Here is a 27258-nt window from a genome sequence, read left to right on the forward strand (position 1 = left end):
TCGTGTCTACCCCTCCATTATGTGAATCAATTAAAAATTCCCCAAAACAGGTAACGATTGTATCGAAAAGAGAAAAATCGAGTGCACCTTTTTTATGTTGGGGCATGTTTGGGGTGTATATTTGTCTTTAAAACGTACAAAGCAGGAGTATTTTATATAGCATCTCTGAAAATGTTTAGTCTGCCCTTCCACGAAATATTTAATTAGAATTTTTTTAAATGCTTAAGAATTTTCAAAAATTCCATCTGTCATCCGAACAGACAATATTTTTAAGTTGAATCAATGCAGACAAGATCATTAACTAATGCTCATTAGCTAGTAGATACATTTGTCTTTTAAAATATGACGATCGATCGTAATGGTGCTATGTGGATAAATTTATCAGTTTTCAAGAGCAAAATTGGCAGAGCGTCATCCCTACAATGGCTTCCATTTCTAAGATTGTGAGCATGAACTGGCGTAATGGGGAGATAATTTTGAAGAAGTAGAATCCTGACTGTATGAATAACATTTCTGTATATATACAAATTGACAACGTTCCGCCTTGTGATACGCTTTTCGTACAATACTATTTTAAGGATCTACTTTGCTGGAGCTCACCTTCACTAGTTTATTCGAATGATATTTTCAAAATATTTCTGTTATTTTATTTGCACGACAAAATGAAAGACGATATAATATCAATGGGTGTACATGCAATTTTTTTGCATTTTTAAAAATGTGTATTTATTATATGTCATTAAAAGGAATCCCAGAAACAAAACAAAAAATCTTTTGTCGAGCAGTTGAAGGCTGTGCACCGCATTTTTTTCATTATGCTTGTAAGGTGTCATTTTATCGCGCTTTTGTAGCATGTTTTCCCTTCCTGTTCATTTGCATGTCTTTTGGCAAATTCATTTTAAAAATTAAACCCTCTACTGTAAAAAAGATACATATGGTAATCTTTGCATTTGAAGCACGTCTTATTTTCTTCTACCTATAGGATAAAACTCTCATATTAAGGTTCATGTGGACCCTATGGCTAAAATGGCCGTATTTTCACCTCAAAATTTTCTCTGAGTACAGGAAAACCTGTGCATCTGGAAAAGTTTTAAGGCATAGCATGCCCTAGATAAATAGAATTCAAATGCATTGTATGATTTAGAAAATTCATAACTTAACTGGATTTTGCCGTACACTTTTTTTCGTCTCTGCAGAAGATGATAAAATTAACAAACAGTTGAGTTTACCTTGATATGGTCCACTCAGGTACACAGTTTAAATAACCAATTATTGTCAGGTATCTATTGTCCATCTAATGTCCATGTCAATCAAAAATGCTCACTTTAATTTTTACCTGTGGGGAAGTTCTCAAACCTGTTTCCCAACTTAGTTTATTTTGGCACCTTCTGGAGGAACGAAAAAAAGTGCACGGCAAAATCCTGGTAAGTTTTTATTTTTCTAAAACATAAAACATATTTGAAATTTATTTATCTAGGGCATGCTATGCCTGAAAATTTTTACAGATGCGCAGGTTTGTCTGTACTCAGAGTAAATTTTGAGGTGAAAATACGGCCATTTTAGCCATAGGGTCCACATGAACCTTAATATGTGTATACCAACACGATTAATCATTTGATACAAAAAGATAGTTATATAAATGCGGATATTTCTTAGAATTGAGGGTCATCCTTTAAAAGTTACGGTCATCATTTACAAATTACGGTCATCTTAAAAGCAGTTACGGTCAGCCTTGTTATGAATTGCTGATTCTGTTACGGTCATCTCGATTGTGATTTACGGTCATCTTGGCGATTTTTTCAAATCGAATTTCCCGTTTCATGCACATTTCTCAGAAGTAATTAGTGATTTCCGAGTGATTCTTTTATAAATTTACATCGTTTCAATGTATGATTTGTAAAGAAAATGATATAGAAACACTTTAACAGACAATACAGAAACTGACCTAATTTTTCATCTGACATCTTGGGATGACCGTGAATGCAGTTACGGTCATCAGCTTTACCCCAGTGAGAATAGTCATCAAGAATATTTTAAAAAAACAAACAATAGGAAATTTTTACATTTTATAATTTAAATAGATGTGTTGATGGAGGATTGAAACTTTTATTATAATTTAACATTTAAAGTGAAATATTCTTAAATGGATTTCATCGACAATTTCTACCCGTGTAATATAAGCATCATTGATGATTAACATTATTGTGCCCGTGTGAGTACGCTAGATATCCTTATTGAATGTGCTCTTCATTAGTAGGAGGAACTTACAGAAGAGAACAAGAAGCTTGACTAGATACCAGAAGGTCTGCTTCATATTTTGTGTTTGCCTTATGACATCAAACTACAATCTATGACAACCTTGACGAATTCAATATTTTTAAATGTTCAATATCCCATTTCTCTGCCACGGGTGGATTTCAGGTACTCCGGAAGTATAAACAGATCCTGCACTATATGTTTCACATATAGGTCAAACAAGAAGAAGGGAGGACGGAAATGGGGTTACGAAAATTGAAAACAGAATTGACATAACGGGCAACCAATTCAAATGGCGTCAGTATAATTTCCGAAGGGATAATTTCGACTTCACCTTTTAAAACTCTTCTATCAATGCGATCATGCTAACCGCATAGTCATCTATAAAAGGCACCGAAATGACAATGTAAAACAATTCAAGAAAACTAACGACCCAATTTATGTACAAAAAATAAACGAAAAACAAATATGTAACTCATAAACAAACGACAACCACTGAATTACAGGCTCCTGACTTGGGACAGACACACACATACAGAATGTGGTGGGGTTAAACATGTTAGCGGGATCCCAACCCTCACCCTTACCTGGGACAGTGATGTAACAGTACAAAATAAGAACGAGCTATAAAAATCAGTTGAAAAAGGCTCAATCCGTCAAATGGATACAAATACTAATATTACACAGAGTGGACGTGGCCGGGTACTTGTACATCCCAACAACAAAAAGACATTTAAGTACATATCTGAGAGTACTCGCAGTTACTGAAACCTTGTTCAAAGCCACTAACAACTAATAAAATAAATCATGCATCTAAGACAAGTCAATTTATTAAGATGAATAAACTGAATTATTTGTTTCTATCATTTAAAGTTTGATGGAATTGGCAATTATAATACATCTTCTTAGTTGTGCTGCAGCCACCAAAATTTTAAATATAAAATGAAAGAACTCCATCTTTAAAGTGGTTTGTGAAATTCAAAATATGTGAAGGCTCCTTTTCATTCTTCAAAAGGAGTATGCTTCATATCAATACAGGAACAAGATGCCAAGAGGAGGTGCAGAGATGGTTTTCATGGGAGAGCCGATTTTTTGTTAAACAACACGGTTTTCAAATGTAGCATATTTGTTGAAATAGAGCATTTTGATAATGTCAGGATTTTGAGAAAGGTTTGTGAAAATCAAATTTGTTTTGCAGAGTACGATTAATCGTTTTTTAAGTCAAAATACTTGTATTGACGTTACCCAGTATTTTTATGATTCAAACAGGACCTATTATTTCAATTTGTCTTTTGGTGTTGAGTGGGGAATATGTAAAGGATAGATGAGTCAAAAGCTTTGATAATGTTGCAAGTGGATAGATATTTTAATTGTATGCACTCTGGTAGATACAGACATTGTGTAATATCTACATCTCTCATAGTAGTTGAGAACAACTTTGAAGTCCATGTTGTTTGCTGATTAAATTGAGGTTAATAAGTTTTTAAAAGTTAAACGGGATTTTTTTAGCACTCGGAAGACTAAGCAATAGTTGCGTTATGTGTAAGGACATTTATGAAATGTAGTTATTAAATACAGTAATAAAAGATCCAGTTCTTCTTTTTTAGTTGAAAGTCAAAAGGAACATAGAACAGACATACGATTATTTATGAATAATATTTTTGAGCTTGCATGTGCATGGTCAATAGTCCAGTCATTCTAGCCAAAATATGACCAAACCTCAAAGTAATTGCAACAGAATGTTCTTCTAGTTTTCCAAGCTGGCTTAGGTGTACTGTTGAACATAAAAAAAATCGAAAATGTTTGGATGAAGGGAAATATTTAATTTTGGGTGAAAACCTTGATTTTTTGTGAAAAATCGCTGAAAACTGGTAATTTGCCGTGACTCAAAAACAAAAATAGCAACTTGCATAATTTTTAATGAAGTCAATAGATCTTATTACAGTAATGATTTATTTAAACTTTCATGAACTGCAAAGATCAGGAAATTGAAAATTTTGGGTGAAAACCTTGGATTTTGATGAAAAATCGCCGAAAACTGGAAATTTGCCGTGACTGAAAAACAAAAATAGCAACGGACACAATTTTTAAGAAAGTCATTAGATCTTATTATAGTTATGATTTATGTAAACGTTGATGAACTGCAAAGATCATGAAATTGAAAATTTTGGGTGAAAACCTTGGATTTTGATGAAAAATCGCCGAAAACTGGAAATTTGATGCGACTAAAAAACAAAAATAGCAACGTACATAATTTTTAATCAAGTCAATAGATCTTATAACAATAATAAAGAAATATAAACTATGATGATTTTTGAAGTATAGGAAGTGATAATTTTGGGTGAAAATGTAAGTATTTTTGATAAAAACTGGGAATTTATGTTTTCTTAATAAAAATCAAATTATATCATGAGTCTTCAAATTAATTTTATATATATGTGAAGTGTTTAGATGGATCAAATAATGACCAATTCGTAAAATCAATAGATCATATAACAACAATAAAAAACGATTGACCGGTATTATACTTTTTTTTAAACCAAAATATTTACTTTATATGATAACAAAACCATGCAATTGTTTTACCGAAACCCCCTTATTGTGCTTATTATGGTTTTTGCGTATTCTACATAAATCTTTAGAAGTTGATTGTCACTTAATCGTCCATGTCAACTGTTTTGTTCGAATTTGTACAACCAGTTCCTTTACATTCGCCACAAGCTACTGAACATTCAAGTCCGTTTTTTTTACAAGTACATCTTTTAGTGTCACAGTTTGTCTTACAATTGCATCGAATAATGTTCAGCAATTTAGAGGGAGCTGCGTCCATTGTACACTTAACCGGAACAAGGTTTCCATTAGCGACTTTCCAACCCCATTCACACGGATTTAGATTGTCCTTGTTCATCCACATTTTCATTTGAAGATAAGCTCTCTGGCTATGAAATGAAGCCGCATTTGATGTTGGCGGCAAAGTATGAATTTGAACGCATGTTTTGTTTGTCAATACTCTTGCAGCAAACTTCCTGTAGCGAAGAACATTCAGTCCTTCATATGGAGCACCATTATATAAAGAGGAAATAATGTTTTCACCAGCAGAAATAACATCATCATTTGCGTTAGCATTGCAAAGTAACTGTGCCTGAGTCTTAAGAAAGTCATGTTCTTCAAATTTCTTTAGGGTCGCTGCCTTACTGACACCGAACATTCTTGAAGTTGTGTCACAACCACTGATAGCATGAATTAAAGGTAAAAATGTACATAGTTCCTCACCAAGCAGCAATTTGGTCTTCAAAATATCCCATATTTTAATATGTGTGTTAACTTTTGACACATTGCCGGATTTGAATATCAGCGAATTTGATGTAACGTCCGCATGATGAAGGAGTAGTACCAAAAGATCAGTGTCCTCTCCAAGCAAAACAGTTGCTTTTGTTTTCGCTGATTCGATGGCAGTAAGGGCAATCAAAACATCAGCATCGGCATCTGCGTGTTTAGTTTTGATTCCCTTTTCTACCATCTTTGCACTCAAGAGATTAATAAAGTTCTGCTTATTCTCAATGTTTGCTAAAAATATTTCTTTTTTAGATTTGAAAGGAGTTCTATCTGTGAATGAAACTTTTGTGCCTATGATTCCTTTGGTGCACCGCTGATGAGTGGCATCTTTAGTATCTGGACCCGACGCATATCCATCAAATACAACTATAGCTTTACTGTATTTCCGTTCGACGCTGTCAATGTACCTTTGACAAATTTCACCGAAAGAAAGTCCGCTTTGCCAGTGTATACGATGGAGAAGAGAGCCGCCATCAATAACATACTGAGTTTCGTCGTTTTCGCTCATTTCAAATGCGCAACAGTCGCCCTTTCCCCAAATAGCATCTGCAAGACTAGACTTTTGCGCTGTTCGCATGAGACCATTTGGATCAAACATTGAGCTGGGATAACTACAGAGTTCATAGGTGAATATTTCGGACTGATCTTCATATATGCCATTTGATGCAGCAAGAAAGCGCTGGAAGAGAAGCTGTGAATCAACAATAATGACATCATCATCAACTTTGATAGCCGATTTTGCACTTAAGATAGTGGCCTGTTCTTTCCTTTTAAATGAAAATTCATCTATTTCTTGTCCGTCCATGGACTTCAGTATTTTAATGCCTAATTCCTTCGAATTATCAACATTGACAAATTTGTCCGCCGAAACCCCTGTTTCTATGTTTCGTAAACTCGTTTCCTCTACAAAAGGACTTCTGCTAATAAGAAACGATAAAAATGTTTTCAAATCTTGACAGTCTCTAGATCTCCTTGACTCCCCACCTTCCTTATGTTGGTCACTTGTTCCATAATTGACCCCAGTAAACTCTTGCAAAGCATTGTTCATTTCCGCGCAGTCTGGCATAGATAAAATCCATTGGTCTCGCTGACCCTCTGACATACCTCTTCCTCGAGTCATACCGCCTGTCGTCTTTAAGCTTCTCATTAAAACCTGTTCTATGACCAAATCAGAAGAAAGACCTGCCCAAAATTTATCACTCCTCCTTATAACATGATGGCATGATTGTAGAAAAGCTAATACTTCGGGATGGGTTGTTTTCAAGTTCTCCATTTGTTGTAAGTATACCAGTGATGATTTGACATACAGATTGTGTCCCGAAGCTGCAAGATACGGAAGCATGTCCTTGACTGTTTGTAAATGTAGTTCCGAGTTACCAGTCCTTTCAGCTTTGATGAATCTACGGAGAATATCTATCATATCCATATATTGGAACCATAGTTGTGAAGTACGATAACTTTTGTGTGACTCCCGAAAGTTATCTATCCTAGATTTAATTTGATCTATTAAAACATCGTCGCAAGCTTTTTCGACAGATATGTCTCCTTTCAGTAGTTCATCCAACATCGCATCTGCTTCATGCAATTCATCAGAAAGATCATCAGCGTTAATATCGGTACTATCGGTATTTATGTAATTTGCTGGATTAACATCATTGGTACCAGTCTCAGTTTCGATTTCATCTGGAAGTGGTATGCCGTATATGTGTGACAAGATTATTGACGTGAGAGCTGTATCTATAAAAAAAAATGTGCCCTTACTGCTCGTGCAATTGCCTTTCCACTAGTCATGTGAGTTACTGCATTTGGTGCATACACTGTTTCAAGTAGCTCAGTGATTCCCGATCCTTCCATCAAGTGACCAATGCCGCCTACAAAACTCATTTCTAAATGAAAGCCTCCAAGTCTCAAGATAACTGACTCTAAAGGACTGTTCAATGGTTCATCTTTAATTATGTTCATTGCCTTTCAATAGAGGGGTTGATCAAATGTCAAAATAGGTACACAATGTTGAGCCTTTGCGTGCTTGCCTATGAAGTTAAGTGTTGAATTTATACATGTGAGATCACTAGGATGCATGTCTATCATTGGCAAAAAAACAACAGATGATCTTCCTGGGTAGTCACCGTCCATCACTTTGTGCATAATTGCGGACCAACTGGGTCGGTTGCATGTCAAAGGCCAGCATACTTTTGACAGAAGGTCTAACTTCCACGTTGTATCGATCATATTTGGCTCATAATTCATGGTTGCGAACTCTGCCTGTAATGATTGTTTAGATTGCATTTTATAATATTCTATGTTAATTTTTGCTAGGTCAGAGACTTCCTTTAGTGTGGGAGACAGCCTAGGGACAGCTTTGTCAAGTCTGAATCCTGGAGTGACAGCTGCAATCATGCCCATACCATGAAATGTTCCATGACCATCTAAAGTTCTCAGATTATGGTCTACGTTATGTACTGAACGAAAGTGCCATTCCCAAACTGTGTGATGGTTCTGTCATGAGCAGCAGCAGCAGCATTAAGTTCAAATCGTTGAACCTCTGTGTAGGAAGAAGCGAAACCAAGAGTGTTCAAAGTGTCCAATAAAAATCTTGATCCAAAGTGATGGTGCATTTGTACACTGAGGGCAATTTGTAGCGGTGCAATAAGTGTTCTTGGTCGGGAAGCCTGAATAATAGCTTGACCAACAGATGCAACTTTAACAGAAGAGTCGTTTTGACTAAATAATGCACGTAGTAATGTTTGTAACGAATCTGGGACAAATGTAATGTTTTGCTCTGAGTTTATATCAACAGAAGACGGATACACAGCTTTTGAATCTTTAATACTCATAATATCAGCCTTTATTAACTTAGCTGCTGTTTCTATCATCGATAGTTTTTCCTCTTCTGGACTCTTAGATGATGGTCTTCTGTAAAATTCGTTCAGTATAGATGATGCTGTTCTCCTGAATGTGACTATATTCGGCTTTCCGTTTACTTCCGTGATGATGATATCGGATCCAAAATAAGTTTGCAGTCTCTTTTTCATGTGCACCACACTATACGCCTTATCTCCACAAATGTCTTCCATAGCCTGAACAAGATCGCTTACGGATGCAAGTTCGTCTTGTGTTTCTTCCAATTGTCTAACTATTTGCAGGAAAGCTTTCTCTGATGAATCTTCTTTTGGTCGTCCTGGTGTCGTTCGTTTGACCTCTTTGTTTGCTTGCTTCGAGACGGGGATTTGCTTACCAGTTCTAAAATTAACACTACATGTTTGGTGGTATATTGCGTCTGCCGCGTGCAAATCTGATGGTGCAATGTTGAGCCTCCTCAAAACGATTTCGGACCATTCATCATTTCCTTCTTTGCAGATGTTTCTAAGGGTGTTAGAAAAATCTGTTGTCCTGACAGGAAACACGTCGATTCCCCTTTTGCTCTCTGAAAATTTTGCAAAACATCCACAAAATAAACAGTTCTTCTGGAACTCAAAATCAGGAGTAGAAGATCGTAAGTCACGAGTTGGCTCGGTTATCGATACATCCTTTTCTCGCATGTCCTTCTTGATTGAGTTAGCATTAATGTAATCACGTCGACATTTCTGATGAACTTTTTTGTCCTGGAGTTGTGACGATTGTATCATTTCTGGTTTGGCTGGTCCTACTACATCCTTTTTCTCTAAGTTGTGTTATTTCCTCACCATTTGTTAGAGACACCCGACAAAAAACACAAGCATCCATCATTACCTAAAAAAAAGAAGATCAAACTGTTAAGATGAGATTCAATGATTTTGATTTGATTTTATTTTTATCATATAAGATTTGTTTTGAATACAATATTAAAAAAGACATATGTTGACTTATAACCAATACACTAATTCCGATGTAGTATCTGTTCTCAATTGAATTGTATAATGGTATTTTTGTTGAATATTAATTTCCCTTTTTTAGTTGATTAATAAATATTCATTTTTTATCATTTGATTTTTTTTAAGTTGTCTCATCTCCTGTCCACCCTATATTTTTTTTTTATTTCATCCTAGCCCCCATACTAACATGAAAAATAAATGGTAGCTCCATAAAACGATTTGTCTGCATCAATTTTGTATTTAATTATCGGTACAACTTCATTTTTCCATGAATTAAATTTAGTTCGATTGTAACTTTTTTGGCACTATCGGCGTTCCATAGTGGTTTTTTTTCGTCAGCAACTCCTGGCAATAAAAATAAAATTTCCTTTTTACGGGACTATTTAATGTATGTAATGTTTATACTGTAGTCAAAATATAAAAAACAGAGCTGTATTGTATGTGATTTCTGGTTAAGAAACCTCGGCAAACCGAAATGAGCTCATTTCTGCCGCGTACTACATTTTGACGTTTCCCGTGTATCTACGCCTTTTAAAAACATCCAAAATACCTTGCATGGTAGCGTTATCTCTTAAGAATGTTAAATACGTATAAAACTTTTATATATAAGTTTTATACTAACTTCCCAGAATGAAAAGGATGGAACCTAGATGCGTCGTCTGCAGTTGACCATTACGAGTTGTCTCCCATATCGTCATTCTTAATCTACGGGCGCCATATCTTTCCATAATATTTGAAGTAAAATCCAGTTTTTTTAGGGCTAAAATTGACGACTTTCCCCTATTTCGATTTTTCTCGATTTTTGATATGTTTCTTATACGTTATATTTCTCACGAATTCCACAAAGAACATTTCTGTTGCAATAAGTTTCAGGTATAACCATAGAATGACTGGACTACAATGCTTGAATCATTATAATTAGGTGTATGATGTGTGATTGAAACACAAACACGGTATTGTTTGGAGCTTTTTAGCGTGGACAAACATATATGTCAAGAAAGTTTTTTCAGTTCTCATTGTTTTAACATCACAGAATTAAAAAAAATCGGAATTATGTACCAACGTCATCTTTTTATCGTTGATTACATTGCCTGGCATATTCCTCCATTGAACCCTACAGTAACATACAATCGTAGTGTGACTGCACAGTTAAATAGGCACTTCACTGTCGTTAACATAGGGAAACTAACTAGAGTGTAACGATTTTAATGGTGGACCTCGTCAATCGAAGCAACTATATTTCGTTTGATATACGAATAAGGAGATGATGAATGATTGACAATCAGAAGATAATCAACCAAAAACCTATTAAAAAGGTTTCAACATTGTGTTATCAAGTTTATATCAATATTAGACCCCTTGTTTGGTTTTTAATGCTTTGAAAGACCTCCTAACTAATGAGAATATAAAAAAGGAATACGATTTTATCACTTCTAATATTTGAAATAATAAACAAATAAGCTTTGTTCAAACATCTCTCTTCAAAATAAATGACTGTTCAAGGAATCTGGATAATTTTTATGATTTATTTAAGAAGACGGACAATTAGTGACCTGGCAAGAATTTAAAAAAAATATGATATTTATTCCAATAGTTTTCAGAGGTACCAGGCTTATAATTTAATACGTCAGACGCGCGTTTCGTCTACATAAGACTTCTCAGTGACGCTCAGATCAAAATAGTTATAGCCAGACAAGTACAAAGTTGAAGAGCATTGAGGACCCAAAAGTTGTGCAAATACGACTAATGTAATCTATGCATGGGATAAGAAAATCCTTAGTATTTCGAATAATTCGAATTTTTGTAAACAGTAAATTTATAAAAATTATAAATATTATTGATATTCATGTCAACACCAACTTTCTTATATAAGAGGATGTAATTTCAGTATCAGCAGTTAAAGTAATTAGTAATGGTTTAGATATTGCGTGCAAGTTTGATATGTCATTAATACTCATTTATACTCTAACAATATCGTTAAACTCGACAAAATGTATGTACAATGTTCTGATAGGAAAACAAAATCACAGAAAAAGTTGTCCTGAATCCCGAATAAACATACCATTACGTCTGTGAAATAAAGTGCTGAAATGCCATTTTGCATAACTAAAATTTAAAATTACTGTTGCTCTAAGACATGATCACTCACAGAATATAGGTGACAAATATTTTTATCAACAAAAAAAAATAAGTTATTCAAATCAATAAATGTACGGTAGACATTTTATAGGCCCAATAGAAACCATGGAACACATATTCTAGACCTATCCAAAAGTATTTGACTTACGAAAAGAACTTAATAGATGGATATGAACAAAAGTACAAGTTGAATTATCACTTAATGTGTTTGGGTTAAACATGTTGAACATTGAAATATATGACTTCGTGCTATTAACGGCATACGATACAGTTACAGGGGAGATAATGACGTTGCTAACGTAAAATGTTATTTTCGCGACGTCAAACTGTGACATATCGGAAAAGGATGCATTTTTCGACTGATTTTTATCATTCAAACTGAGTAAATTTGAAAACGACTGCATTGACCCCCATTTTTTAAAACGACATTTTGTTTCATTTTGCAGGGAGATTATATGGACCAAATTTTATAAAACTGTAAATAGTACATTTTTTTTAATTTTGATAAATATACAGCAAAAAATGACGATAGTTTCTCAATTCATGACCATTTGATCAATATGAGTTATTTCTGAAAAAAAATTTCATAAATATTTAGAATACTGATAAAATACAGAAATTATAAATTATTTAACAAAAAACAATTTGTGTTTATCTTTTAAAACAAAAAAGTTATGTCTTTCTTTCAAAAAATCCACATTTTGAGAAATTATACAAAATTTTGACCTCATTTAACTAAAAAAATACCACATGAAGGTACATTTTTTATTACATATTTGATTTAATCAGGTAAAAAATAGCCTATTTGCAAATTTTCATCAACTTTCAAATACGGGATCAAAACTGTATCGTATGCCCTTAACATGCTTAAGGAGTCAGTATAACATAAGAACTCAATCTAATTGTATAAACTTGTAAATGTAGTCAAACAAATAGCATTTAGATAATTTGATAAAAATACTGGGTTTAAATTATTTGAATTGTCTTCTTTACTGAACAATTGTGTTTAAGAAGCATCGTTAAAACTCATGAAAAAACTTGGCTCATTTTTTTGTGTGCCAAACACGCGTTTCATCAAAATAAAACAAGAAAATACTGATTATAAAAAACACTAAGTTGCCATCTTATTATCACGCTATACATGATATATGATTGCGAACGGCAGGCTATTGGAGTTTTGTTTTATACTGTCCTATATGAATGAATCCCTTACATACAAATTCGTTTTTATGTGGATGAACATTTTACGTGAGCACATACGTTCTCTGTATATCAGTGCAGTTAGACAACACTTGATTAATTAAAAGATATGAACATAATCGATAAGGGTTACAGTATTTCACCAATGTTCAAATTTCATAAATCGATTATAATAAGATAAATAGAGGCTACACACAAAAACAAAGATATCACATGACCTTTAAGGAAGATTATAAGAGTCCCTTAGTTTAGCATCTATCACCCATTATGGAAATGCACACTCGTCCACACAAGACCAACCAGTGACGACCAGATCGAAAAGGTTCGATAACAAAACAAGTATAAAGTTAGCGAGCATTGAGGACCAAAAATTCCAAAAAGTTGTGCCTAATACGGCTTAGGTTTTCTGCCCGGGATAAGAACATCCTTATTACATGTATTATTTAGAATAGTTCATACTTTTGCAAACAGTAAATTTATAAAACTGACTACTATATAATAGATATACATGATAAATAGTTATCAAAAGTACCAGGATTATAATTTTATACGCCAGACGCGCGTTTCGTCTACATAAGACTCATCAGTGACGCTCAGATCAAAATAGTTAAAAAGCCAAATCAATACAAAGTTGAAGAGCATTGAGGATCCAAAATTCCAAAAAGTTGTGCCAAATACTGCTAAGGTAATCTACTCCTGGGGTAAGAAAATCCTTAGTTTTTCGACAAATTCAAGTTTTGTAAACAGAAAATTTATAAAAATGACCATATAATTGATGTTCATATCAACACCGAAGTGCTGACTACTGGGCTGGTGATACCCTCGGGGACGAAACGTCCACCAGCAGTGGCATCGACCCAGTGGTGTAAATAGTTATCAAAAGTACCAGGATTATAATTTTATACGCCAGACGCGCGTTTCGTCTACACAAGACTCATCAGTGACGCTCAGATCAAAATAGTTAAAAAGCCAAATCAATACAAAGTTGAGGAGCATTGAGGATCCAAAATTCCAAAAAGTTGTGCCAAATACTGCTAAGGTAATCTACTCCTGGGGTAAGAAAATCCTTAGTTTTTCGAAAAATTCAAGGTTTTGTAAACCGAAAATTTATAAAAATGACCATATAATAATATTCATGTCAACACCGAAGTGCTGACTACTGGGCTGGTGAAACACGATCTTTCAGGAATTTGATTTTTTCAACCCTGTTTAACACCTTTCCAAATGTAAAATTGAAAAATCGTCTAAAAGAAAAAATATACACTGCTTTTCAATAAAAATATGGTAGCATACGCTATAAATGTGTTACTTGAGATACCATACGTCATATTGTGTAAATAGTGAACAAAACTGGAAAAACATACTACACAAAGGAACAACAATATAAATTGCCGAAATGCCTATGGAAACGAGCAGTGCGCCTCTCCTCCTGTTCTACTTCTTCTAATTTTCATTTGATACGGCGTTTCGTCAGACCAAAGAAGCCAGATCATTAAAATTCATAATCAGAATGTTTGATAATGTTCTGTTAATTAACAATCCAAACTTTTCTGAATGGGTTTCTTTAATATATCCTCCAGATTTAGACATTAAAGAAACAATATCCACGGATTCCTCTGCCTCGTTTTTAGATTTTTACCTACAATTTGACAAAAGCGTTAATCTCAGTACCAGAATTTATGAAAAATGAGGCGATATTAATTTGAAATTCTCGATTTCCCCCCACCTTAATAGCAATATACAAAATCCACCTGCATATCAGATTTAAATTTCCTAACTCATTCGGTATTCAAGGACTTGGAGCTGCCACACTAACTTTATAAAAGGTCACAAGTGTCTGAACAGGATGATGATGAACCAGGATTATGTCAAAGAACTTATAATGGTTTGAAGTATAGGTTCTAGGTACTGACAATGTTCATCATCTTAAAAACGTGCTAAGGTTTCTTTTAATTGTATTATTGAATATTTAAGTTCGGAACTTTTTAGGTACCCAAACTCTTTGGTACCTTGGACAGTGACGAACAAGATCATAATCTACGAATTCATTTATACCAATCCGTAGGAAACAGCACAACTCATTAGATATATACTAAGCATAACAACAATTGACAAAAAAACACTAACGTCACAAAATCATATCTGAAAAAAAGCTTTCTGATTCCAATTTAAAAAAAAACCTATGAAACTGACATCATCAATAATCTAGATTTTTTTATTAATATCATAGATGTTATTTTTTTTAGAAACTTTACTCAACCAACAATCAGCACTCCTATTGAAACTAACTGTACTTCTTTGTTTGCCGAATTTCCTTTATTTAAACGAGGAAGACTTAATGCAGGAGCTTCTTATTTCTACATTTTACGTTTTTCTATAAAGATAATTGATTATTCAAAGTTTCGTGACTATGTTGAACTGACTTTTCCCATCGAACTTAGAATAAGGGATACAATAGATAAAGTTGAACTGTCTCATATCTTGACTACGTCTAGAAATTGAAATAAGTGTTAGTGTACGACTTTATAAAAAAAGAGATGGTTTCAACACTACACTTTGGAACTTTTCATTTCTAAGTAGCAATTTCTTGGAGATCACCCCTAGTTTTTGGTGGGGTTCATGTTGTTTATTCTTGAGTTTTCTATGTTGTGTTGTCTGTACTATTATGTGTCTGTTCGTCTTTTTATTTTTGGCCATGGCGTAGTCAGTTTGTTTTCGATCTATGAGTTTGACTGTCCCTCTGATATCTTTCGTCCCTCTTTTCTAACAGAGCCTACATTTGGAGTATATATATGTATATTCTAGTCGATTTGCTATAACAGAGCTCGTATTTCTTATCTTGACGGATGCCAAATGTTGAGTACTCTTCCTTTTTTCACCAATTTGGTGAATTCCGCCTCTATTTTTCTAGATAGTGTCACTTTCAATAAGCCATTCATTGCTGATTTTTTTCCAGTCAACCACCGATATTTTGCAGTAGCATGGTGTTTAGATACGTATTTAGATCCTCGTGTATTTACACATACTTTGAACTGGTAAATTACTGGTTCTTCACTAAGAATAAATCCATAGAAACTCTTCAGATGCACCCCATTTAAAACAAAGGCTATTTTTTTTATTTATTTTATGAAGCCGGTTTTTAGTTCACCGGAATTCAAATGACCTACACGGCCTAAAATTTAATCATAAAAAGGCGCATAACTGAACAAGTGTTATATATTTTATGTAACATGTATTTATTATATCATTCTGTATTTTATTTTTCTTTCAATTTGGTGAATTCCGCCTCTATTTTTCAAGATAGTGTCACTTTCAATGTGCCATCCATTGCTGATTTTTTCCAGTCAACCACCGATTGTTTGCAGTAGCATGGTGTTTAGATACGTATTTAGATCCTCCTGTATTTACACATACTTTAACCTGTTAAATTATTGGTTCTTCACTAAGGATAAATCCATAGAATCTCTTCAGATGCAGCCATTTAAAACAAAAGCTATTTTTTCAATTTATTTTATGAAGCCGGTTTTTAGTTCACCGGAAATCAAATGACCTAAACGGCTGTCTATTTAATTTAAAATATCTATTACGCTTATATTTGTCCTTCATGTGCTTAATGAATTTTATCATATAAAGGCGCATAACTGTGTTATCTACTTTTAAGTTATATGTACTTATTATATCATTTTCACATACAAAGACAAATTTCATTTCAATTGGATTAAAATGATTTCAATCAGACATGAAATATCTTCGAAGACAAGGACTAGAAAAATGCATTGGTATACTTGATATTCTGTAGAAGTACATGTATACAAGCCGTAACGAATAATTATAAACTATATATAAATATACTAAATAAATAAATGATTTGGAAAATACGTTGAAGGTATAAAAATTCATGAGAATTCCGAATGCAATTAGGTTCTATCAGGGCACTCTGGTTCTAAACCTTTGTTCCATCTGGTTTTTTTTTGGTTCTGAACATTGGTTCTATCCGGGTTCTGTGGTTCGAAACCATGGTAACTGGTTCAACATCTGGTTTGTTAGGTTATAGCAACCCAACTTCTTGGTTCATCTCATTTTAATTATTTTGAATAGGAAACTAGACAAAAATTAAGGATCGTATAAATAAAAAAAAACACGAATATACATTATATCGAACATCCTTTAATTCAAATCAGTCGTTCCGTTTTCATTTATCATCCTTTACTCATCCCTTATTTCCGTTAATATTTCTAGAAGTTTTAAAACCACCCAATTAGGACATGTCGTTCAATTGGCCAACGATATGTGCATCTAACCACTTGACGACTTGCATATATATTTGATTGGACATTTATTTTCAAGTTCGACTGAATTTTATTTTATTGGCTTTGTAATTATGTCAGATAGAGAGAAATACATGTAAAGAATTTGTAACAAATCGTTTTGTTCAAAACTGAATGTAAAAAGAAACATAAAGAGAAAGTGATGATCAATTTAAGTTTGTAAGCTTTAATTAGTTGAAAAATAAGCTATAAAATATTTCAAAAATGTGTATGTACAATAAATTTGTCAAATTTGACACACCCTGTGAAGGGATAGCATATAATCATTTGTCCAAAATAAAGAACTCAAAATTAAGATTGAATATTTTTATAATAAATTGTGTGTGTGTGTTAATGACAGTGCTAGTGGGATGGTTATCACCAGCACAATAGTCAGAATTTCTGTGTTGGCGCCGTAGCGGAGGGGGCATAAAGTGTTACCCTCGTCCGTCCGCCCCGAACGTCCAAAAAATGGGTTCCGTTTTCCTAACTTTAGTTAGCCTCAACCAAATACTATAAAACGTATACACAATATAAAAAAGAAGATGTGGCATGAGTGCCAATGAGATTTCTCCACAAGAGACCAAATGACACAGAAATAAACAACTATAGGTCACCGTACGGCCTCCAACAATAAGCAAAGTCCATACTGCATAGTCAGCTATAAAAGGCACCGAAATAACAATGTTAAACAGTTCAAACAAGAAAACTAACGGCCTAATTTATGTACAAAAATAAACGAAAAACAAATATGTAACACATAAACAACGACAACCATAGAATTACAGGCTCTTGACTTGGGAGAAACACATACATACAGAATAGCGCGGGGTTAAACATGTTAGCGTGATCCCCACCCTCTCCCTAACCTGAAAAATGCGTATTACCACAAAACATAAAATTCAAAATTGAAATTTGTTAGCTTCACATTACCGTTCACAAGTTATCATGCGCTTTATAAACCTAGAAAATGCTGATTTTTTTGTTTCCGTTCTCTTAAATAAGTTTGCCTTAATCAGATTTTATAAACCTTATACGCAATTCTTATTACCCAAAAAAACACAGATCTATCAAGTACGTCACTTTTACTGTTCATGAGTTATTAGATGTAGGAAGATGTGGTACAAGTATCAATGATACAAATGTCAACACGGAGCCTTAATTTAGGAAAAATGCTAAATATGTTGTTTCCGTTCTCTAACTTTGGTTTGCTTCAACCAAATGTTATGAAACTTATACACCATGCTTATGATCACAAAACGGTCAACACTACGTGAATCTGCATCTATATGAAGTTTACTCGTGTTTTTTTACAAGTGGGGGCATCTGCGGCCCGTAGACATATTCTACATTTATTTCAGGTAAACAGCTTCTTTACTTCCATTGAGTTCTTCTTCTAATAGAAGTAACTTGCATATTTTTTTCAGGATCTCAGTGCAGTTTGGTAACAGACTGATATTTCAAGTTACATGTGACTAGCATTACAAATTTTTTCCTAAGATTGAGCTCTCAGTCTTATGGTACTTTAAAGATTCTTTGCACTGAGTTCATTTCATTGATATGCATATACCTTCTGTGTGAATTTTTAAGATGTAAAAACAGACTATCCATATCTACATGTCCATGAAATGAAATGTAAATTAAAATAATTGAAACATTTTGCATCATCTATCACAACTGGCAGCACATGGTACTACAGAAGCAATAAATGTTCTCTCTATTTTTTTCACGAAAATTAAAGGATTAAGTTTTCATTTGAACCTAACATTCTTAAAAATTGAGAATGTGAATGTGTTTAATGAGACAGTAACATGACAAAAGAGCAGAAAACAGTCGAAGGCCACTAATGGGTTTTCAACAAAGCGAGAAAATACCTCACCCGGAGGCGGGCTTCAGATGGCCCCTAAACAAAATGTGTACTAGTTCAAACTCCAAAACATAAAATTGAACTTACGATTAAAAACATACAAGACTAACAAAAACCAGAGACTCCTGACTTGGAACAGGCACACAAATGCGGCGGGGTTAAATGTGTTATCTGCTTTTGGGTCGGGCCATTATCTCTTAAACATATAACCTATTTCAATTCTCAATTTTATTTGTAAAATATCAACCCTCTCCCTATACGTCTAGCCAATGCAGAAGAAACAAACACACAGCATAACCCACAGCAGAACTCAGTTGAAAAGAAGTTCGAGTCCAATGTCAGAATAGTTAACAAAAGACACTTAGCAAAATGACAATGATTATAAAAAAGAAGATGTGGTATGATTGCCAATGAGGCAAAAATGACAATGATTATAAAAAAAGCATGAGTGCCAATAAAACAACTCTCCACAAAAGACCAAATGACACAGAAATTAACAATTATACGGCCTTCAACAATGAGCAAAGCCTATACTGCATAGTCAGCTATCAAACGCCCCGAAATAACAATGTAAAACAAATCAAACGAGAAAACTAACGGCCTGATTTATGTACAAAAAGTGAACTAAAAACAAATAGTTAACACATAAATGATGCACATATTAACAAGGGACTACTAGCATTTACTGACATGCGAGCTCCAGATCTCAATTAAACTGATTAAAAGAGTATGTCTACATCATATGAAAATCCAGGACAATCCCTCCCATCATGAGGTAGTATCATGCCATCACAAAATATATGAGAACATAACTGGGGTCTATCTGTCAGGCAGCCAATAAGAGAAAGCAAAGATAAATACATAAACAAAGCTTTTTCTCATAAAATATCTCGCATATTTAAACACAATGTATGTGGAATGATCCTACATGAGTTTTTGCTATTTTGAGTACCACGCTAGTTCTACAACAGTGGAACATAAAGCCATACTAGAAACATACAGCTTCTCAAAAACTAGATCGCACAATAAAATCCAAATTGTGCGCCTAAGATGTTACTTATTTTATGTTCTTGTGTGTTCAGATGTGTATAAAAAAAAAATTGTCACTAGAGTGCAATAGTAGTACACCTTGGATGTCTTTGACAAAACCTTTCCGAATTATGGTTCCACAATGCTCTTCAGTTTGGTAATTTATATGGCATATTACCATTTTGATTTGAGTAATTTGAAGACGAAAAGCGCGTGAGACGCGCAAACTTATAAGCATGGTGCCTTATGAGGTATTTTTTCACAATGCAGTCTTTGGACATAATCCATACAAATACACAAACAAATTGTAACTTTTCCAAATCTTTAACATTACGTTTAACAGCTGCTGAAACTTCCAATGACAAATACACATTTAAAGTTGAAAAAAAAACCAGAATCTGTTCTTCATTAACTCTCTTTTAATCAAAAATCATTAAATTTATAATCATAGACAATATGGACAAATTTGGATAAAATGATTTAAATTATTTTCATTTCTAAATATAAACATAGTAAAACTGATGGCCATTAGGGTAAAAATGTGTTTCAGGTTTATTTTTTGATGAACTATTTAGATTTGTCCTGGTTATTTGAGGAAAATATCTGATAAACACTAATATAAGTTGGAGATTACCTTAAAGTTGTTGACTTTCATAAATCTTGAACATAAATGAAATCAATTATATCAGATCCATAAAGCAACGGAAATCAACTGTGTTTATTTACATGAACGATAATACTAGTAAATAAATAAATAAATAAATAAATAAATAAATAAATAAATAAATAAATAAATAAATAAATAAATAAATAAATAAATAAATAAATAAATAAATAAATAAATAAATAAATGATTTGGAAAATACATTGAAGGTATAAAAAGTCATGAGAATTCCGAATGCAATTAGGTTATATCCGGGCACTCTGCTTCTAAACCTTGGTTCTTTGGTTCGAAACCATGGTAACTGGTTCAACATCCAGGTTGTTTGGTTAAAGCAACCAAACTTCTTGGTTCAATCTGGGTTCTGTCTTAGATCATTCTAATGTTCCCATTGAACATACCAGAAGATAACCGCAAGTCTCCGAATAAAAAGGTAAAGTAGGTCAAAGACGCTAAAATTATTTTATAACATAAACATTTTAGCATCGACGGTAAAGGAAGATAAAAGGTATTTATCTTCTCATTTTAATTATTTTAATAAGAAAACTAGATAAAATAAAGCATCGTATAGATTTTAAAACAAACCGAAGTATACAGTACATCGAATATCCTTTTATTTTATTCAGTCATTTTTTTTAATTTTTTTTCCTTTACTCATCCCTTATTTACGTAAATATGTCTAGACAGTGACGGATCCAGAACTTTTCCTAAGGGGGATCCTCTCCATTCATCCTTCACTGATTCCCTATATAATCACCCCCCCCCCCTGGATCCGCCTATGCTAGAAGTTTGAAAACCACCCAATTAAGACATGTTGTTTATATGGCTAACGATATGTGCATCTAGCCACTTGGCCAGTTGACGACTTGCATATATATTTGATTGCACATTTACTATCAAGTTCGACTGAATTTTATTTAATGGCTTTTTAATAATGTCAAATTTGAAAGAAATACATGTGAAGTATATGTAAGAAATCTTTTTGTTCAGAATGTTAAAAGACATATAAAGGAAAGTGATGATCAATAAGTTGGTAAACTGTAATTTGTTGGAAAAAAAGTTATAAAATATAATAAAATGTATAATTATGTACAATAAATTTGTCAAATTTGATACTCATTCAGTCGTTGTGAAGGGCATACATATAATCATTCGGCCAAAAATAAATAAATCAAGATTAAGATTGAATATTTTTATAATAAAATTATGTGTACATGTGTTAACCGACATGACAATGTACATTGTAAAACAATTCAAACGGTCTAATTTATGTACAAAAAAAAAACGAAAAACAAGATAGGCACGTGTATACAAAATAAGGCGGGGTTAAAAATGCTAACCGGATCCCAGCCCTCCCTCTTATGTGGCATTAGTGCCAATGAGAACTCTCCACAAGAGATTAAAAAACACAGAAATTAACAATTATACAATGTAGCCTAGGTCACCACACGGTCTTCAACAATGAGTAAGGTTCATACCGCAAAGTAAGCTATTAAAGGCACCGACATGACAATGTACATTGTAAAACAATTCAAACGGTCTAATTTATGTACAAAAAATAAACGAAAAACAAGATAGTCACGTGCATATAAAATAAGGCGGGGTTAAAAATGTTATCGGGATCCCATCCCTCCCCCTTATGTGGCATGAGTGCCAATGAGAACTCTCCACAAAAGACCAGATGACACAAACACTAACAACTACAGGTCATATACAGCTTTCAACAATGAGCAAAGTCAATACCGCATATAGTCAGCAATAAAAGGCACTGAAATGACATTGTAAAACAATATTCAAACGAGAAAATAAACGAACAAATTTATGTACAAAAACTGAACGAAAAACAAATATGTAACACATAAAAAACTGACTATGCGGTATGGGCTTTGCTCATTTTTGAAGGCCGTGCGCTGACCTATAGTTGTTAATTTTTGTGTCATTTTGGTCTTTTGTAGATATGTCTCATTGGCAATCATACCACATCTTCTTTCTTATATTCATTGAATTACAGGCTCCTGACTTACCACAAGCACATACATACCAAATAAGGCGGGGTTGAACATGTAAGCGGGATCCCCACCTCAACACAAAATCAAATTTGAAATTTTTAAGTGTCACTTTTACCGTTCAGGAGTTATCATGTCCCTTTAAAAAATATATTAAGTGTTGACTATTTCGTTTCCGTAACCTTATACGCGATTCACATTACCCCATAACACAGATCTATGAAGCTCAATATTTGGTCCCGATGGCGTCACTGTTCATGATTTTTTAGATGTAAAAAGTTGTAGTACGAGTACCAATGATACAAATGTCAACCAGGAGCCTTGAGATAGGAAAATTGCTAAATCTATTGTTTCCGTTCTTTAACTTTAATTTGCCTCAGCCAAATGTTTTGAAACTTATTCACAATGATTATGGTCACAAAACGGTCAAAATTACGCGAATCCTGCATCTATATGTGGAAGTTTACTCATTTGTTTACAAGCAGGGGTATCTTTGATTAATAGACATATTCTACATTTATTTCAGTAATCAGCTTATTTACTTCCATTGAATTCTTTTTTAAATAGACTTAACCTGCACATTTTTTTCAGGATCTCGGTGCAGTTTGCTAACAGACAGTGATATTTCAAGTTAAATGTGACCAACTTAACAAAGTGTTTTACTAGATTGTGCTCTCTGTCTAAGTGTACTTTAATGGTTCTTAGCGTTGCGTTCAGTTTATTGATATGTGTATACCTTTTGTGTGAATTTTTATGATGTAAAAGCAGACTATCCATACCTACATGTCGATGAAATGAAATCTAAGGTAAAATGATTGAAACATTTTGCATTATCTATCACAACTGGCAGCACACGATGCTACTGAAGCAGTAAATTTTCTTACTTGATATTCACGGAAATTAAAGGATTTAGTTTCATCTGAACCAAACATTCTTAAAATTTGAGAATGGAAATGTGGAATGTGTAAAAGAGATAGTAACAATGTCAAAAGAGCAAAAAGCAGTCAAAGGCCACTTATTATGGCTGACTATGCGGTATGGGCTTTGTTCATTGTTGAAGGCCGTACGATGATCTATAGTTTTTCATGTCTGTGTCATTTTGGTCTTTTGTGGATAGTTATCTCATTGGCAACCATACCACATCTTCTTTTTTATATCTTCAACAAAGCGAGGAAATCCCTCGCCCAGAGGCGGGCTTCAGATGGCCCTTAACAAAATGTGCACCAGTTCAAACTTCAAATTATAAAATAAACTTACAATTAAAAACATACAAGACTAACAAAAAACCAGAGACTCCTGACTAGACGTCAAGGTAATCATACCAAGAGACACATCCAATATGCAAAGGTCAAGAGTCAACAAGTCATAGTCCGGTCAAGAGATCCTTGGAAAAAAACACCACAAAGCGGATTTTGATAAAAGGGTCATCGTGGTACACAAAACTAACAATATATCTTATGTATCTAATATATGTTGGAAGATGTGATACGAGTGCCAATCATACAGTTAATTCTCCATTTAATTCAAACAAAATATACAAGTTTTACAATAAGGCCAAAGGTCAAGCTCACATGACGTTTCTCGTGCCAATAGACTCATCATCTTATGACAATACATCTACATGCCACATATTCAGAAGCAAGGTCAATTGAAAATTATATTTTAAGGTCAAGGTAATATACCGAGGAACATACTGCAACATGATGACACACCCATCGTGCATACATGTAGGTCAGGAGTCAAAAAGTCAAAGTCTGATCAAATGTTCCATGTAAAAAATACACACAGCAGTCTTGCACGAAAGCTCATCATGGTACACGTAACAATGTCTTGTGTCATGATGCACCACACATGCAAAATATAGAAAACCTAGGGCTGAGACAGAAACACAAGACATAACTTAACTCAATTGAATGGTACTCGTATTGCAGGTCACTACAATTGCCTTCAACAAAGAATATAAACTCTCGCAACAATGCAAAGTTACCCCCGTCTTTTACTAAAGTTTGAGCAGGATTCTTTGCAACGATTATCTTAACACAAATAATTGAGAATTGAGTCGTGCAGTTATGTCAAGAAATTAAAACGGTAAGATTAGACATTAAAACAGTAAAAACTAGCCTAAGGGTTTCCATTAATTTTTAACCCAACCATATGATAATACTATGGTAAACTTATGGAAACACATGATATAGTCATGAAATTGAATATTTGAAATAGTACGACCAGAACAATACAAGACAGAGTTGTAAACTAAAGAAAGTAATGATACATATCGTATTTTTAATCCCAATGCACAACTTAGGAACCGTAGTTTTCATTCAATTTATTTATCTAAAATGTACGCTTGGGTTAAACAATGGAAATTAACACTGTATATTTATATAAACGATCAATCTTGTAAATAAATAAATAAATAAATGTAAGTACCTCCTCTTTGTCCTCATCAATAATTTAAAAAAAACTGTTTCTGTCGACTGCTTTATTAAATTTTGTTTTTTCTAATTAGTGATACAAATAAAAATTGCACACTTCAATTTTATACTTATAAATTGAAATACGTAACTAATTTTAGCCAGCGGGATGTTTAAACAAGTCAAATCATATATTTAAAAACTTTAAACTGTCCATCAAATCAATGATTACAGCTGACTTTATTACGTAAGCACTATTGTAACTTAGTAATGCATATATCAGTGTATATAGAACCGATAAAACTCAATTTGTATTTTTTTTTTTTCAATTTGGTGAATCCACCTCTTTTTTTCAAGATAGTGTCACTTTCAATGTGCCATCCATTGCTGAATTTTTTACAGTGCACCACCGATTTTTTGCAGTAGTATGGTGTTTTAGTAAGTATTTAGATCCTCGTGTATTTACACATACTTTAAACTGGTAAATTATTGGTTCTTCACTAAGGATAAATCCATAGAATCTCTTCAGATACACCCCATTTAAAACAAAAGCTTTTTTTTTAATTTATTTTATGAAGCCGGTTTTTAGTTCGTCGGAAATCAAATGACCTACACGGTTGTCTATTTAATTTAAAATATATAGTATGCTTAACTTTGTCATAAATGTGCTTAATGAATTTAATCATTAAAAGGCGCATAACTGAACAAGTGTTATCTATTTTATGTAACATGTATCTATTATATCATTTTCAGAAACAAAGACAAATTTCATTTCAATTGGATTTGAATGATTTCAATCAGATATAAAATATCTTTGATGACAAGGACGAGAAAAATGCATTGGTAAACATTTTATATTATGTAGAATTATACAAACCGTAACAAATAATTATAAATAAATAAATGTAAGTGCCTTCTCTTTGTCATCATCAATAATTTAAAAAAAAAATCTGTTTCTGTCGACTTCTTTATGAAATTTTTGTTTTTCTAATTACTGAAACAAATAAAAAATGCATACTTCAATTTAATACTTATATATTGAAATACATTATTAATTTGAACCAGCGGGATGTTTGCACAATTCAAATCATATATTTTAAAACTTTAAACTGTCCATCACATCAATGATTACAGCTGACTTTATTACGTAAGCACTATTGTAACTTAGTAATGCATATATAGAACCGATAAAACTCAATTTGTATTTTTTTTTTTTTCAATTTGGTGAAATCCACCTCTTTTTTTCAAGATAGTGTCACTTTCAATGTGCCATCCATTGCTGAATTTTTTACAGTGAACCACCGATTTTTTGCAGTAGTATGGTGCTTTAGTAAGTATTCAGATCCTCGTGTATTTACACATACTTTAAACTGGTAAATTATTGGTTCTTCACTAAGGATAAATCCATAGAATCTCTTCAGATACACCCCATTTAAAACAAAAGCTTTTTTTAATTTATTTTATGAAGCCGGTTTTTAGTTCGTCGGAAATCAAATGACCTACACGGCTGTCTATTTAATTTAAAATATATATTATGCTTAACTTTATCATAAATGTGCTTAATGAATTTAATCATAAAAAGGCGCATAACTGAACAAGTGTTATCTATTTTATGTAACATGTATTTATTATCTCATTTTAACAAACAAAGACAAATTTCATTTCAATTGGATTAAAATGATTTCAATCAGATATAAAATATCTTTGATGACAAGGACGAGAAAAATGCATTGGTAAAAATTTTATATTATGTAGAATTATACAAACCGTAACATATAGTTATAAATAAATAAATGTAAGTGCCTTCTCTTTGTCTTCATCAATAATTTTAAAAAAAAAATCTGTTTCTGTCGACTTCTTTATTAAATTTTTGTTTTTCTAATTACTGAAACAAATAAAAAATGCATACTACAATTTTATACTTATATATTGAAATACATTACTAATTTGAACCAGCGGGATGTTTGCACAATTCAAATCATATATTTTAAAACTTTAAACTGTCCATCACATCAATGATTACAGCTGACTTTATTACGTAAGCACTATTGTAACTTAGTAATGCATATACAGAACCGATAAATCTCAATTTGATGTTATTTAATATACACTTTATGATATTAGAACTAATAAAAACATAGGTCACGTGACTTGAAGTTCATATAAAAACGACAAAACCTCGGTGTCTGGAA

The 27258-nt window shown here is 33.1% G+C and overlaps 1 pseudogene; it reads right to left on the reverse strand.

The window, feature by feature from the left end:
- Positions 1-4604: 4604 nt before the first annotated feature.
- On the reverse strand, positions 4605-7995 carry LOC139497484 (uncharacterized; annotated as a pseudogene).
- Between the last annotated feature and the right edge of the window lie 19263 nt (positions 7996-27258).

The sequence above is a fragment of the Mytilus edulis genome, chromosome 12 (genome assembly GCF_963676685.1).
Source record: "Mytilus edulis chromosome 12, xbMytEdul2.2, whole genome shotgun sequence".
NCBI lineage: Eukaryota > Metazoa > Mollusca > Bivalvia > Mytilida > Mytilidae > Mytilus > Mytilus edulis.